The sequence below is a fragment of the Pseudorca crassidens genome, chromosome 13 (assembly GCF_039906515.1).
Source record: "Pseudorca crassidens isolate mPseCra1 chromosome 13, mPseCra1.hap1, whole genome shotgun sequence".
Lineage (NCBI taxonomy): Eukaryota > Metazoa > Chordata > Mammalia > Artiodactyla > Delphinidae > Pseudorca > Pseudorca crassidens.
Genome location: NC_090308.1, coordinates 4,299,979 through 4,316,041, shown reverse-complemented (window position 1 = coordinate 4,316,041; position 16,063 = coordinate 4,299,979). Strand labels below are relative to the sequence as shown.

Here is a 16,063-nt window from a genome sequence, read left to right as displayed (position 1 = left end):
TTTTAGTTTTATCAGCTTTTGCTTTAGATATTCTGAATCGTTATTATTTGCTTCACTTGTATTAAGATTGTTATGTTCTTCTGGTGACGATCTCTACATCATTATGGAATGTCCCATTTTATCTTTGGGAATATTTCTTGTTCTAACGTTTTTTCCTTGTTTGAAGCTAATAGAGCCTCGCCAGCTTTCTTTTGCTTAGAATTTGCATGATATGTCTTTTCCCATCTTTTTACTTTTATGTATATCTTTCCCTTTAAAGTAGATTTAGTATAGAAAAATCTAGTTGGATATTGCTTTTATATCCAATATTATTGTGTTGCCTTGTAATTAGAGAGTTTAGACCTTTCATATTAATAGAATTCTTGATAATGGCTGGGGATTTATTTTCTGTTTATTCTAAATGTATTTATTTCTTCTGCACGTGTTTTCTTCCTTTTTTGAATTAACTGAATGCATTTTACCATTCATCCTGATCTCAACTATTGGTTTATTCATGCAGCATTTTGTTTCATTATTATTTTTCATTTGTTGATCCCTATGGTTTACAATATACGTCGCTAACTTATCTCAGGCTACATACACATATACCTCCTCATGTAGAGTATAAGAAACTTCCAAATGTACACATTTCCTTTTTGCCATACCTCTTCTTTTTTAAATTCTACATATTGTAAACACAGCAAAGTCTTGCTGCTATTAATTTTTTAGATACTCATTTTTCTTTTAAAGAGATTACAAATAAGAAAAATGTCTTTTATGTTTACCCACATATTTATTATTTATGGTGCTTTTTTTTTTTAAAGTTTTCTATCTGGTATCATACTCTTTCTGAAGAACTATATTATAATCTTCTTGCAGTATAGATCTGCTGGCAATGATATCACTCAAGTTTGATTTTTGGAAAAGGCTTTACTTTTACATTTGAAAGATATTTTCACATGATATGGTGAAAGATTATATGTTTTTAGGTTTTTCATTCAGAGCTTTGAATGTGTGGCTCTATTGTCTTCTGATTTGCATAGTTTCTGATGACAAGCCTGCTATTTTTCTCATCTTTGTTTCTATGTATCTACATTTTTATTATTTCATCTCGGATGTCATCCGCATATTTCTCTTTATCTTTAATTTCTAGTAGTTTGACTTCAGTAAGCTTGATGTTTTGAAAATTCTGCTAGAGGTTCTTAATATTTTTGGTTTTGTGGTTTGTTCCTTTTTATTAATTCTGTAAATTTCTTGTCCCCTGTATCTTCAATATTTCTTCTCCCATTTTCTCCATCTTCTCCTTTTGAAATTCCAATTAAATGTAGATTACACCTTTGGACAGAGATTTTAGATTGTTTTTCTTATTTCTTCTTTCTCTCTCTGTTTCATTTGGAAAATTTCTATTGATTTGTCTTCAATTTCGTCAGTTTTTTCCTCTGCGGTGTCTTGTTTTTCAGCATGCGTGTCAAAGAAATTCTTTATCTCTGGCATTATCTTTTCTAACATGTCCACCTTTTAATAGTTTCTCTCTCTCAATGCTTAAAGTCCCCATCTGTACAGGAATAATTTTCCCACAGTAGACCACTGTTGCTTACTATTGCAAAGCTTCAATGGGGAAGGGATTTTGGTTTCCTTGTTTGCTTATGTGTGTGTGTGTGTGTGTGTGTGTGTGTGTGTGCATGCATGTGTGTGTGGAAGTATGCTCCTGTCCATCCTTGGTCATTGTCAGGTTCGTCCTTTTGCATCTAAGCTTCAGAAGTAGGGCTTTCTCACTATTCCATCCCCTCCTCCACAAGGTTACAAAACCGTGGTTGGTGTCAGTGGGAGTTTTGAACGCAAGTTACCTTTTTGTCCCTCTCCACTCTAGGCAGACGCTCTTCTGTTTCAATGCAGGATTGTGTTCATGAGTGGGTTTCCTCTGCTTCCCTTGGTAGCAGGTAAATTTTATTTTGTGTACTTGCAGCACAGAGATGTCAGGTTTTCCTCCCTCTTTCAGCAGCTGCTGACCATTTTTTTTGAGACTATGAGGCAGGAGCACTTCCTGGTTTTCTCCAGCAGTAAATGGTAGCTACTTGCTATGATACAGAGGTTCACATGTGTACAGTTCTGTTCTGTCTCTCAGCAGTGGCTGGTCACCATCTATATGCATAGGCAATGGAGAGCGGGTCTTCAAGCTTTCTCACAAGCACCCAGTGGTGGCTGTAGAAAAAAGCTGTCATGTAGGTTTCCCTCCCTTTATGTCTGGGATTCCCACAGATTCTAAACTGTCACACAGGCACATACTCAGCCTTTAGAAATTCGATAATGTTGAAGAATTTTTGTTGCCTGATATTATGGTTGCTACCACTTCCTCTCATGCTCCACAAAGATGAAACAATTTATATGTCCCTTTTGTCCTCTGAGAGGCTTGTCATGTATTGGGATTAAGTTTACTTTATTGCTTTATGACTTTAGGTCTCTGATGGGTTAAAAAAGTTATAATTTTATGGTTTATCTGGTTGCTACCCATTGTTATGGTGAGGACAATATTTTATTGCAGTTTTCTACATGCTATGTAAAAGTGGAACCAGGCAATATCACTTTTATAGTGTAGAAGTACAATAATACCAAAATGGCAACTATTCTAAGGAAATTGCCTCACATTAAAAGTGACGGCTTGACACAGTTTCACATTTTTAGTCTCTTCAAAATAAATCTGGTATAAGAATTGTTCTGTTAGAGATACCTCCAGTTAAACTCCTTTTGAGTTTGATATCATCAACTTTTTCTAACTTCCTTTGGTTTTGTTCATTCCATACTGGGGATTGTGAGTTTTTAAATCTGTTCTCTTGACCTCTCTGTTCTTGCTTCTTTCTTTTTGCTTAAATTTTAAATTTCAGCTACCCATTCATATCAATTTATTACTAAAATATCCTCTAATTGTCGTGCTGAATTAAACCTTGGTGCTTACTAGCATGCGTATCTTAGATGAATGCCACAGTTTCTCATGAAAACAAAGCTCAGAGTAAACGTAAAAAGCATATGTTCCATCTAAGCCTCTCCATTGATTCTGAAAAGTCCTGGGCATGAGATCCCATGATGATTTTCATCGCTAGTACAATATGTTAAAATAGAATAAAAATGCTTATTTCATAAAGATCTCACAAATGCCATTTCTATACTAGAAATAGATGTTTGAAAACTAAAGAAAAAAGTTTCTGCACAACTTTAAAAATGGGAAAATGGAGTTAACTGATATTAGATTCAAAGGAACTGTAGATAATCTCTCATATGATATGCAAAAATGCATGGAGTTTTATGATGGAATTTATAATAATTAACAGAAGGACACATTTTAAAAATATATTTGCCATTTCTTTCTATTAAGAAATATTGGAATCTTAGCCTGCTGGGGCAATTTGTGTTTTGTCCTGATTTTGAGAAAGGAGGTGAGTATCTTCAAAAAATGGTATTCTTCTTGTATGACACTAACTTCTTACATAGTCATGCTTAACTTGATGTCAGCTAAAAGTTATTTGTAAATAAACAATTATTTAATTACTGTCTTCTTCATTTTATTCCATTAGCATTCCATTACAAATATAATTCATAAACGCATTCACTGGTACTTTTAAATACTACATGAAGATTCAACAATATTACTTGAATTGTCAGGTATTAAGCAATTTTTCCAGCTTTTTAATTTAACTTTTGTTATGGTAAGTCCTTTCCTTTATCTTATACATGTTTACAAATGTGTTTAAAAAGGAGAGACAGCACTGGGTATTCAGGAATATCTTTGAGGTGTTTATGTTTATAAAACCAATCATTCATTTGTTACACATTTAAAATTTTTTATTTACTTTTAATTTTTGGGGTGTACTGACGTAAGAAACAATAATGATGATTTAACTAATGCTATATTCAAACAATGAACATTTGCAGAGGGAATAAATGTGGAAATTAACTTAGGTTTTTAATATATTTGCATGGAAACATTCTATTTCTGGAAATGTCTTTATTGTTTTAAATGGCAAAGTAAATTTTTGTGAACTATATGAATTAAAACAGTTTAGTCAATTCAACATTGTATGAGATTTAACTAAATATAAAGGTCTCAGAATAAAATCTCATTTGGGTCATGATGACATAAAAACTATACAATATTTGACAAATCATGTGAACTTTTATTATTAGTGATGCAGCTATTCTATAAAACAACCTGGCCCACGAGGTTAAGGAAAACAAGTAAACTGATACTACCCAAAGAGATGTACATTTTTTTATTTGGCTGTCATCGTATAACATTTATTTTAATGGCAAGTGTATAAAAACATGAGTATAAGTCCTTTTTCTACAATCTGATGTATCCCCCTACCCTAAGTGCAAGTTTGCACATGAGAAGACCCATAACAGAAAACACATTGTGCTCTTGAGCACAAGAAGACTTTCTCCTGACCTCTCTTCCTACGTTAGAGATGCTGTCATTTGCAGTGTTTTGTCTATTTTGTTTAGTTTTTATCATCTTTAGCTTTTACCTTACTCCTAAAATTGAGTATTATGACAATCCTTTGCACATCAGCAATTACTAAAGCAAATTTTTCTTCCCTTAAAAAAGTTTATATTGCATTGCACTTAGGGATACAAACATTTTCAAACATTGTACAGTGATGGCTCATGTACCATCAGTCACACAGTTGAGTTGCAGTTGTTCTGCATCCTCCCCAGTATTTGATATTGGCAATTTTATTTTTTACTTAATAGTAAATATCTTAGTAGATGTTTAGAAGGATCTTATTTTAATTTGCATTTCCTTAGTGCTAACGTTGTAGAATATTTTTATATGATTAGTCGTCATTACTATACCTTCTCTGGTGAAGTATCTATTTAATTTATTTAATTAGGTTCTTTGTTTTTCTATTGTTGAATTTGAGAGTTCTCCATATATTTTACATACAAGTCTTATATCAGAAATGTGATTTGCAAACTTTCTGTCTAATTAAATATCTTACAATAATTTAATCAAATATACTGAGAACTAAACCTTAAATCCAGTCTTTAAAACAATGAAATTTTTGCTCACTGCAAAAGTGAGAGGAACAATGGATCACATTTCCCATCTTCTCAGTAGAAATCCAGGCACTAATGAGAAAATTCAAATAGAACACACTTTATCATAGCTTCAATATCTGTTTTTCTCTGTATTTTTTTGGCAAGGGACAATTGCAAGAAAATAATAGTTTTCAGAGAGTTTCAAAGGCTTTAGTTAATTAACTTCGTCTTCCCCATTTAGAATTGAAGTCGCTACAACTGGTGCCTAAATCTCATTGAAAATCAGATGGACTGAAAGATGAGCTATCTGCTGTAATATAAAAGTGCCCTGTGCATTGCACATCTAATAACTCTTTTCATTCCCTCTGTGCTACCAATATCATTGGAACAGTTCCTTATAGCACACAAAAATGTTATACCCATTCCTTCTAATATCATCATCAGTGTTTTCATTTTATCCTTTGCAATTGTGTAGTTCCTATGTTTTTCAAGGTCTAATTCTGCATAAGTTTATGAATACTGGAATGATAAAATGGCAGAGAGATGTAACCTCAGAGATATTCAGATTTCCTTCTTTCCTTTGATGGGAGAGGAAACAGACCCTAGTAGGGGAATGCATTGCCTGAAATCAGAAACAGGTATCTGGCATCATTATCTGATTTTGTTTCATTCCAACATACAAAGCTTTCTAAATAATTTTCAATGATCCCCAACAGATAGAAATTGTTGGCATGACTTGTCATAAGTGGCCCCAGGAAGTGAGAATATACTAAAAACGTACAGGGTGTCAGTAGAGACTGGACCTTTAGATTTTTGTAGCTGGAAAGTTGCCAATTAAAAAGTTTCAAGCAGCTTCTGCCTTACTGGTCATGGGTTGGCATTGTACTTCGAGGAAGTTGACTCCTTGTTTTGGGAAGACAGAATTGAGTGTTCCTTTTGGCTGTGAAGATTTAAGCATATCTTAAACTTGTCGGGGACCTGGGTTTATGAACTGTCCGTGCACATGGCAAATGGCCCTCCAACCCAACATTTGCCTCTTGTTTCACACAGGTATGTACCCGAGAGCAACAGACTCATGTGGGAGCAGAGTGACCCTGCCACTGATGTCTTCTCCTTGTGACGAAAAGATACTAGGACACACCTAAGGGCCAGTAGCTCCAATGAAGACCATATGAGAGGGAAGGAAAACCAGAGAACCGATAGGAAAAATTCCTTAAGAGAAAGAGGAAACCAGGAACAGGCCAGGGAGAGGGAAACTGGTTCTTTGTACTTTTTTGCTTTATTGATGCTGGACCCCATCACTACTTGACCTTGCTGTGTTTGGAAATATTCTGGAGAAAATGCTGTGTCCAGGTATACTGAAAGTACCCTGTGCAGCGCTAAAAACTGTGAAGTTTGCTTCCCATGCTGTTTTGCTGTAGGACACACCTAACTGAACATGGATTTGAGAGGAAAATGCTCTCACTCTGAGTCTGGGCGAGCTGGCAGCATCTGCAGAGGTGATCAGGTAGAGAGCAGGGCATATTGTCAGCAAGAGCCAGCCGGCAGCTGGCCAGACCCTGCCTGAGGAAGACGCCCAGCTTCAACATGGCTGTCATGACCTCATGGTCCATAGCGCAGTGTCATGTGAGTGGGAGAAATGGTAGTGGAGGCCAGCCGCGTGGTTTGCTGAGCTCAGTCATTGTGGAGCCCACCTAGCTCCTGCTTCACTGACTGACATTGGCTGGTACTCAAAAATGAATTCATGAACAAGTTTAAGCAATCCTTGTGATCTGGGAAAGGAAGATCCTGGATAAAAACTGGATTTCCAGCTCATTTATAAGATGAGAACGATTATCATAATAGTTTTAGTTCTTAAGAGAAAAGTGATTTTATTGCCTTTTCACCTTGGGTTATAAAGCCTGAGATGTATATTATACAGCACAATGAATCTTCTCATATAATAATTTTTCTTATGACATCTTTACCACAGGTAAACAACAGCACACACACAGGCTGCCCCCGATGCAGAAGAAGCTTTTTCTTCAGCACAGATACCTGTAAAAATTGGAAATTTGGAAACAAATCAGAAGCAGATAGCTATGGAGCCTGCCTCATGCAAGCTATGTATGTGCTTAGGGTAAATGAACGTACAGAAGACACCAGTTCCTGCTCTGGTGGAGACTGTTTTATTGTGCACAAACATTTACTGCTCTTTCTATGGGTGGATCACACTTCCCACTCCACCGTGGGTGGTTTACTGTGAACTCCTCTCCATGGCATCTGAGGTCAGGGTAGTGTGATCAGCAATGGGTCGCCATTAGTTTCCATCTCTGGTTGACATTAGTGAGCACAGTCTCCTTACTTGATTTTCCTGCAGGAAAAGAAACATGGGTTGAAAGATGCTGAGGTGTTTGTGCTCCTCGTTTCCACAGCGTTTCCTGAGGCACTCTCAAAGTGGAGATGACATTTTAGCAGATATACACATGACAGTGAGGAAATGAAAAGTTAAATATGAATAAAAGAGAAGTTGATCAGGGTAATGGGGACTAAAAATGGGGCAGGAGAAAAGCGGGTTTGCAATTTCAAATAAGGGGCAATCATGGTAGGCCTCATAAGAAGATTAGGTTGAGTAAAACTTTTTCTTCTAGGGTTTAAGTAGAACTGTGTTACCCCCATCCCTAAATTTTTGGTTATACCATCACATTTTAATAACTCAGTGTTCTATTTTTCTCCTCATATTTGCCTATCCATTTTGTCCAAATCAAATACATGTTGGACACCTACCAAGTGTCCAGCTGAGGATGCGCCAGGCTTTGGGGATGATGGATGAGACAGACAGGAATCCTGTGGTCCCAGCTGAGGGTCAGAAGCTGGCACAGCTGTTCTCAGGTGGGCTCCATTCCATGGGATGCTGAGGTCTGTTTCCAATCTCTATTCACTCAGGGACTCTGACAACTGCTGGCAGTCTGTGTCCCCCATCACCATCTGGTCCTCAAGATGTAATTTTTAATTGAATAAAACAACCCCGTGGTGACTAGGCAACAGTCACCCTGGCCTTGCTCTAGTGAGTCTGAGCATAGGACCTGCTCTGCCTTTCAGTCCTGTCTCAATCAGCCGCATCTAAAAATAGGCCTTCAACATCTGCCCTGCAATTCGTTACTAGTCACGTTCTTATTCACAGTTCACACCTACAAAACCATGTGGAAAAGAATAGCAAAGTGCTCCAATGTTCCAGAAGTAAACTTCATTTTCCTTCCTGTATGCATTCTGCTTGGTGGCAGAAGCATAATCTCAGTTTAGTCCCTTCTTTTGGGGTTTCATATAATCATTTCTCTGTCCCCGGGCAGGCTGGGACCCTGGGAATCTCCTGAGGCTCTTTCAGGCTTGTTGACTAAGTCATTAGCCAACAGGCACAGCTGCCTCCAGGAGCAAGACAGGTCACGTGGGCATGTGAGGTAGTAGGGATGGGTGATGATGATGCCGGGAGTGAGGGGACAGAGTGAGAAGGAGACTGCGAACCTCAACGGGGTCAAAATCAAGATTAAACACGATCATTGCTAGTATATAAAAACACAGTTGATATTGTAAATTGATCTTGGATCCTGCCACAATGCTGAACCCCATTATTAGTTCCAATAGTTGTTTGTGTTTGTTTATATGTATGTATTTCTTTGGATTTTCTGTATCCAAAATTATACAAATAAAAATAGTTTTATTATTTTTTACATTCCTTAAAAAAAAATCAAGATTAAACAAACAGATACTTTCAGCCCAGGGGCTGAAACCAGGAATGCTGGCCCCTCCTGACAACAAAACCGTTTCTGCTTTGAGTCTTGCTATGTGTTCAGAACCCTTCTCTGAGGAAGGGCCCACAAGGTCCATCAGAGCTACAATTCCTGGACTGACCTGGGCTCCCTCCCTCTCATCCCTTCCCTCAGGGTTCAGTCTGGTTGGAGACACCAGGATGCTGGGCCATCTCTCAAGCATTTTAGGATCTGCACACTTCTAACTCCCCTTCAGACTTTCCTCCTTGTGTGTATGAGGGTGGTATGGTACAGCAGGGAGCCTTGTGGGCAGCCCTGACCTGACTATAGATCTAACTCCTAAAATGTGTACCCAAATCTGACAGTCAAAGACCAGTACTCATCTCCATAATTCTCTCTGAATTTCTGCCTATTCTTCCCTTCCCTAAGGAAATGAATGCAGAATTCCCCACTCAGATTTTACAAAGTGTGAGACAAGTATCATGTGTGATACTAAACAGCTTCAGAAGGGATTCAGACTCAAGGCATTAAGTAGCATCCAATCACATTGAGGAAAAATCATTCTTTTTAAATTCTCTATCGTTCCTGATTACATCAAAGAGAAAAATGTTCTCTCGGTACCCTTATGCTCAAAAAATCACCCTGATACACACACTACCACTCTTTTTAACAGAGGTTAGGGGCATGCTCAGGCTTTCCCGGGGAATAGAATTTAGACAGAACTTAATAGGTTCAACTTTGTTTTCATTTTGTGTATTTTATGCTTAACTTCTCCTTACAGCAATGTGAGATGTGCTTACCCTTTCAGTTTGGGTTATAAAGTTTCCTTTTTGAAATAATTTTCCATGAAATTATTTATTAAAAAATACATTGGATGTAGAAAACAAACTTATGGTTACCAGGGGATGGGGGGGAGGGATAAATTGAGAGATTGGAACTGACATGTACACACTACTATATATAAAATAGATAACTAATAAGAACCTGCTGTAGAGCACAGGGAACTCTACTCAATACTCTGTAATGGCCTATATGGGAAAATAATCTAAAAAAAGAGTGGATACATGTATATGTATAACTGATTCATTTTGCTGTATATTTGAAACTAACACAACATTGTAAATCAACTATACTCCAGTAAAAAATTTTGAAAAAACATTTAAAATAAATTAAATAAAATATTCATGGGTGTATTTACATGCTTTGCAACACCATATTATTTTCTGGGTTATAGTGTTATATTTGTTAAACATCAAAATGAACTTACAAGAAAAATATAGGGAAAAAATACATCAGTAAGAGTATAGGTTGTTCAACAAGATGGTAAAAACTAATGTATGTGAGGAGGAAATGACTAATGTTTGGGCAATGCTGCCCCAACTGCCTACCTTGGGGAAGGTAAGCAATAAAAGGAACTTCAGGAATCTATACCTCCAACAGCATTTCAGAATAGTACCTCTCCACAAGAATAAAAGCAAATTTCCTTTCTTTGAGAAGGAAATATTTTAAACTATTAAGACTTTCAAAAAATTCTTTTTTTGTTATTCAGAAAACTTTTGCTTATCCTTGGCCAGCTCCTCCACAAATTTTCTCAGAGATTGTTCCAAACCTTCAACATTTGCTTCAAACTCACCTTACAATTCATTTTAACCCAGTCCTAACCGACTCTTCCATCATTAAGGAAAACAGAGCTGGCCAGACCTGGTGTCCCCCAACTTCCCCTACTCAAAATGACAGTACATATACCTGTCCAGCCCTTCCACCAGTCTAACACAGAGATTCTTTCTTCTTTCCCTTCCCCCAGTATTTGATTTCACGGTTGCTAGGAAGTTAATTAATTAAATATTCTCTCATTCTTTTAGCTTTTTATCCTGTCTCTGCCTCTTGGTTATTTTCCATCAGTCCATGCTTATATTCCAATAACCGTTATCCTGGTGGATGCCTTCCTGTGATGGTGCAGAATAATGACCTGATTTCCCCCTCTCCTGCTCCGTCTAGCTTCCTAGAAGGTTTATCTGTATCCACTCTCTCGCCTCCCTGAAAAGGCATTTTTACAAAATTAGGGATGGTGAGAAACATTAATATAGAATCTACAGGAAGACATACATGCAGAAAGACTTCATGGGGAAAACATTGGAAAGATAATAACTATATACCTATAAACACTCACACTGGTAAAGAAGAAACATGTCAGACTGATTCAGAATTGCACATTAATAGTCTCTATACACAGAATAGAGGTTAAAATAGGAGGTTTGGGTTTATCTAGAAACAGATGCAATAGCTAAAATAAATACTCAGTATTCACAATAAAGCCCTAGAGGTAAAGAATATAAAACAAAGCAAGACAAACAAAAAGCAAACAAAACAAGGTGGGAAGAATTTGACCTTTGATAGCCAGTTCTTCTGTGAATTGAATATTGATTCACTGAAAATACCAGAAAATATTTTTTAAATGTTCCTGCTATTAGCTGTGTGACAGGAAAATCTTCCTAAATTATCTGAATCTTTTTTGTCTTAAATAAAAAAAAAATCTCCTTTATGGATAAGTTCTCAGGGATACATAAGAACATATATATCATGTACTGTCAGAAAGCTTCACTCAAAATTAATGCTTACTGTAGTTTAATGATGGAGAGTGAAAAGAAAAATCAGAAATCTCATACTTTTCAAAACTAATTTGGCAAAAAAAACCTTTGCATTTAATACAGAGGGTAGCAAACTTTTTCTGTAAAGAGCCAGATAGAAATATTTTTGGCTTTGAAGGCTATATGGCCAGTCATAATTATACTATTCTGCCATTGTAGGACAAGAGTAGCCAGTGTGTATATGAACAGGCATGGCTGTGTTCCAATAAAACTTTTATTTACAAACCAGGCCAAGCGCCAGATTTGGCCTTCAGGCTATAGTTTTCAAACCTCTGATTTAGTAGATTAGGAGGTACAAATGTGATTCAGACTTTTTGCAAGAGATATTCTTACATTCTCTTTCTTTTGGTTTAATAAAACTTAACATCCAATTGGTAATTTTTTTTAGATAGGTTACTGCCTGTATTTTGGAAATAAAGTCACATGCTCTTTCAGTATATTTCTAGAGAGAATCATGAGTTTAAGTGACTCCTATAAAAATCAGTTGTCTTTTGTTCCAAACGTTGTCTCTGCATAGAGATTCAAAATCAATGAAAATTAAGGTCATACATGTTAGGAAAACAGAATTCTGGCCTTGACTAATCATTACTATTTTTCTCTAGGGAACTAAGAGCTGGAAAGAAAAGGAAAGATAGGCAAATTCCAATAATTTCATAGCTTGGAAAGGCAAATAGTTTATATTGATCAATAGTTTCAAAATCCAATAAGAAACATCCAGTAAGCCTTAAGTTAACATCCAGTGGTTAACTTAACCTTACATCATCTACCACAAAGAAACATTAAGTCTGTTATGTATTTTTTTCTGCTTATTTGCCACCAAAAGGAAAAAAAAAAGTAGTTTAAAACTTCTAATCTTTGAGTTTGCTACCCTATTCTCTCATTTTTTATGTATCATCTTTCATTTAACATTTTATTTTGTTTTGTTTATCTTTTATTCTAAGAAAACATTGCTTACCTCTCTGACTCTGGAATTCAAGTCTTGTGCCTCTGACCTGTAGCACATATATGTGATGAAACACGTCATTTTTTCAGAGTAAAAAGCAGCCAAAAGGACCCTTCTATACTAGTTAGCTTTTAATAATTCCCCTTAGGACAATTCTCGTATGTTTCCTTCATACAGTTTCCTTCCACTACTCCATTTTTCCAGGAGGAAACCATCGACAATATTTTTTTTCCATCTAAGATATTTAGAGGCATTGTGCATATTATTCCCCACAAAGGACCTTCCAATTAGAATTTGTCACAATGGTTCCCTCTGAAATCTGTCAGGTTAAGGATTTCTTCTTTCTCAGAGTGAGAGTCTCAGGCTGACAGACAGTAGAACCACATCCATCGTGCATTTTTATTCCTCTTTGAGCCTTAACATTTAGGTCATCTATTTTTTCTTGTCTCTAGGGCTTTCCTTCTTAACCTCTCAGCAATAACTATATTCATGTTTTCTCTAGTACGTGTTACAACATCTCATTCCTTGAGATTTAAAGACCTTGAACCTTAATTTATTACAGAAATCCACATGAGCAAAGGAGGTCAGAGAATTTCCTCATTCATGTGAATAAATATAAGAATATTTGATGTTTATCTAAGGAGATGGAACTCCCTAAGAAAGACTAGATGATCCTGAGTCTCTTCTCCTAATAATGACACCAAACTCCTCCTTCTAATAGTAATTTTTGTTTTTAAATAACTTTAAGGTGTTTGCTCTCTTTTCAGTTATGTTTTAGGCTAGGGAAGTGGGCCAAAAATACTTTCATTCCCACAAATACACTCTTTAATGAAAATTTCCCATAGATCTAACTGTTCTCCTTTTGGATCCTGTTTCGAGGGTATTTTTTAAGGTGTGGTTTGTTCACTTAATTTTCACAAGGTGAAAAATCAACTTGGAATATAGGTTTTATGAATGTAAGTTACATTTTTTTCCATATTTCTTCAATTCATGACTCATATCTCTTATTCCTTTTATTGACTTCTGTAATCAAACTAGTAGGTAACATTTAAAATATTTGTCTGACTATACTTTTTCTAAATGTTTTTCCTGTTTTTTTTTTCTGGGTCAAGCCAGATACAAATACTGGATATGAATAGCTTTTGTGATAACAATAATCATTCCTTCTAACTTTTCACTGGGTCACTAAGAAGATTGAAAACTTGAAATCACATGTAAATTTTAGTGGCCTATTTAACTGGCCACACATTGCTTAAGGACAAAATATAAAATACAAGACCCCTGGACATTAAACGCTTGAAAATTCTAGGGCCAAAATAAGAAGATTCAAGAAGGAGTGTATATTTTAACGTCTCTGAGGTAATGAGCAAAATTACACTTGCTGTTAAAGACACAAATAGATAGTTTGCTCATGTGAGTAAAATGCTTACTCTCAGGGGAGAAGATGAATTTCAGAAAGCATCCTCCACTTCCTTTTCCTATTACTGTGAGCTTAATATATGGGGAATATTATTCTAGATATGAGAAATCATGCACATCTTTATACAATAACCACAAGTGTGATCATTTTTATTACAGGATTATTAGATCAAGATATGAGAACTTGGATTGTGTTTTAAGAAATATATGAATTAATTTTAAATTGTAGTTTTAGGCTAAAATCCCAGAAATGAACAAAATAATCTAATCCACAGCAAATGTAAAACAACAACAACAACAAAAAAAACGGTTTTAAAGTCAAATTGGGAAAACGCAAATGACAAAAAAAATCCATCATTTTAAATGAATATCTGACATCTTCATACATTTGAAAAAATTAGCCATACACTCATCTGGAAATTATCAATACTTTATCCAGCATACCTAAAGTGTGCCTATCACAGTGCTTATTGAAATATTAGTGGAATAAATGGGCAGAATGCTTTGTGGATTTTTGTCCGCAACCTCCTCTTCACCAAATTGACTCTTAGCTAAGAATCCCCTCCCCCAAGTTCAGGAGTCTGAACTCATTTTTTGTGACAACCGACATCCACAAGCAAAATAAAGAGCATCTCAGAAACGCAGGACGAGCACCCAAACCACATTCCGAGGCAAAAAGTAACAAACCTTTGGCATTTGCTTCCCAGAAGGTGCCATTCCAGAGCCGAAGCTGCATTGCTTTCCTGGTGTTAATTTTCCAGATCTCCAATGTTTCATGTCATAGTTGATCGAATATGAATACATTTCTATAACTAGATTGCTTGGAACTTGCTCAAGATCGACCTGTGACCTTCATTTATGAAAAATGGATATGCTTGATTTCTGCACACTGACACTGAGAATGTTCAATTGATGCTTACATTATAAAGAACGTGCAAACAACACAAATGGAAATTAAACCCTTTTCACTATCTGTCTGCGTCTGAGCATTCATAAATTGAGATAAGTGTGAAAGAGCTGTCCTCAATCAATTTCAGCTCCACTCCCTGACCTGATTAAGCTATGTGTATCAATATACATTCCCTTAATTAAATGCGGTTGGGTGAGCATTAATGGTATTCAAAAGAGAGAAATAATGGGGACTCATATTCCTACCCATCATTTTGTTGGGGAAAATAATAGACTGATGAAGAGGAAAGTTGACAGAAGAAAAAGCTGTTCTGTACATTATCATAATTATCTCCTATGCTGAGTGATTTCAAAGCAAGACACTAAGAATGTCACTTGTTTTTGCTCAGCCATCTCTCACGAGGTCTAAGCATTACAGGAAGAGGCAGAGGCACTGCATCATTCTGAGAAATTCCGTCCTGCTTTTGGTGTGCTCACAATTCATTCCCTGCTTATTTTGACACTGCTGCAAACATTTCCAAGCCTTTTCTGACACTCCATGTAAGCCATACAAGAAAGTGACTTTATAAGGCTCAGCTTTCTTCCTAAAGCATTAAAAATAAATGGTCTCTCACTGGGCTGTTCAGCAAGATTCAATATGCGTCTCTCCTTTCTGATTGCTGTCTCATTTTCTTCTTTCCTGTCTTCTTTGTCCTCTGCAGAGCCAGCAGAATGTCTCCCACAGAAGACAGTCGTTGATGAGACTTTAGCCTGCAGGGACTCCGTGGTTTCCTGAGTGACTTTGCCGGGTGATTCTGACAGTGGTGGCCCTACACTGACTGCTGCTTTCATCCTGTGATATGCTGAGAATGTTGCTAATTAAAGGTTCTCACAGGGATAGCTTTTTACTCATTTTACTTCGGAGCCTAGAAGATCAAGAGCTGACAGACTAGAAGACTCACAGATTGGCTCAGAGGAGGCACGAGGAGACAAGCAGAATACAGCTTCTTGGGCTGGGGTTATAGTCATTCCACAGAAGATCTTACTGCAGCACCAGCTGATGTAGCTGCCTGTGGATTAAGCTGCCTTTGATACCATTTGCAATAAAGAGCTACCGTGTATGACAGGTAAGTCTTGAAGAGTAGGGAAGACTTACAAGGGAGTGAGAATTGATTACATATTAAAGTATTGGTATCAGAAAATGAGCCAGTTTGCCTGTGAATACAAGAAAAATGACAGATACCTGCTTCTCCTAACTCCTGGGAGTTAGGTCCTGAGGTAGAGAATTAGAGTCTAATGAAGCTTTAAGTTTACATCATGAATCCGCTGGCTTTGGTTGGTCCTGAATGCTGTTCTGACCAGAAAGACACTTGGGGGGTAGAGCCAAGCACCTCGTTACTCACCAT

The 16,063-nt window shown here is 36.6% G+C and overlaps 1 long non-coding RNA gene across 2 annotated transcripts; it reads right to left on the bottom strand.

Annotated features, from left to right (window-relative positions):
* Positions 1-7,165: 7,165 nt before the first annotated feature.
* LOC137204925 (uncharacterized) lies at positions 7,166-15,508 on the bottom strand. Of its 2 annotated transcripts, XR_010933910.1 has the most exons (3): positions 15,293-15,508; positions 14,457-14,619; positions 7,166-7,366 (listed from the first exon to the last, which is right to left on the bottom strand). It is a non-coding gene; the product is annotated as an uncharacterized lncRNA (long non-coding RNA). The 2 variants fall into 2 exon arrangements; XR_010933909.1 differs by lacking the exon at positions 15,293-15,508 and having other exon boundaries at positions 14,457-15,177.
* Positions 15,509-16,063: the final 555 nt, after the last annotated feature.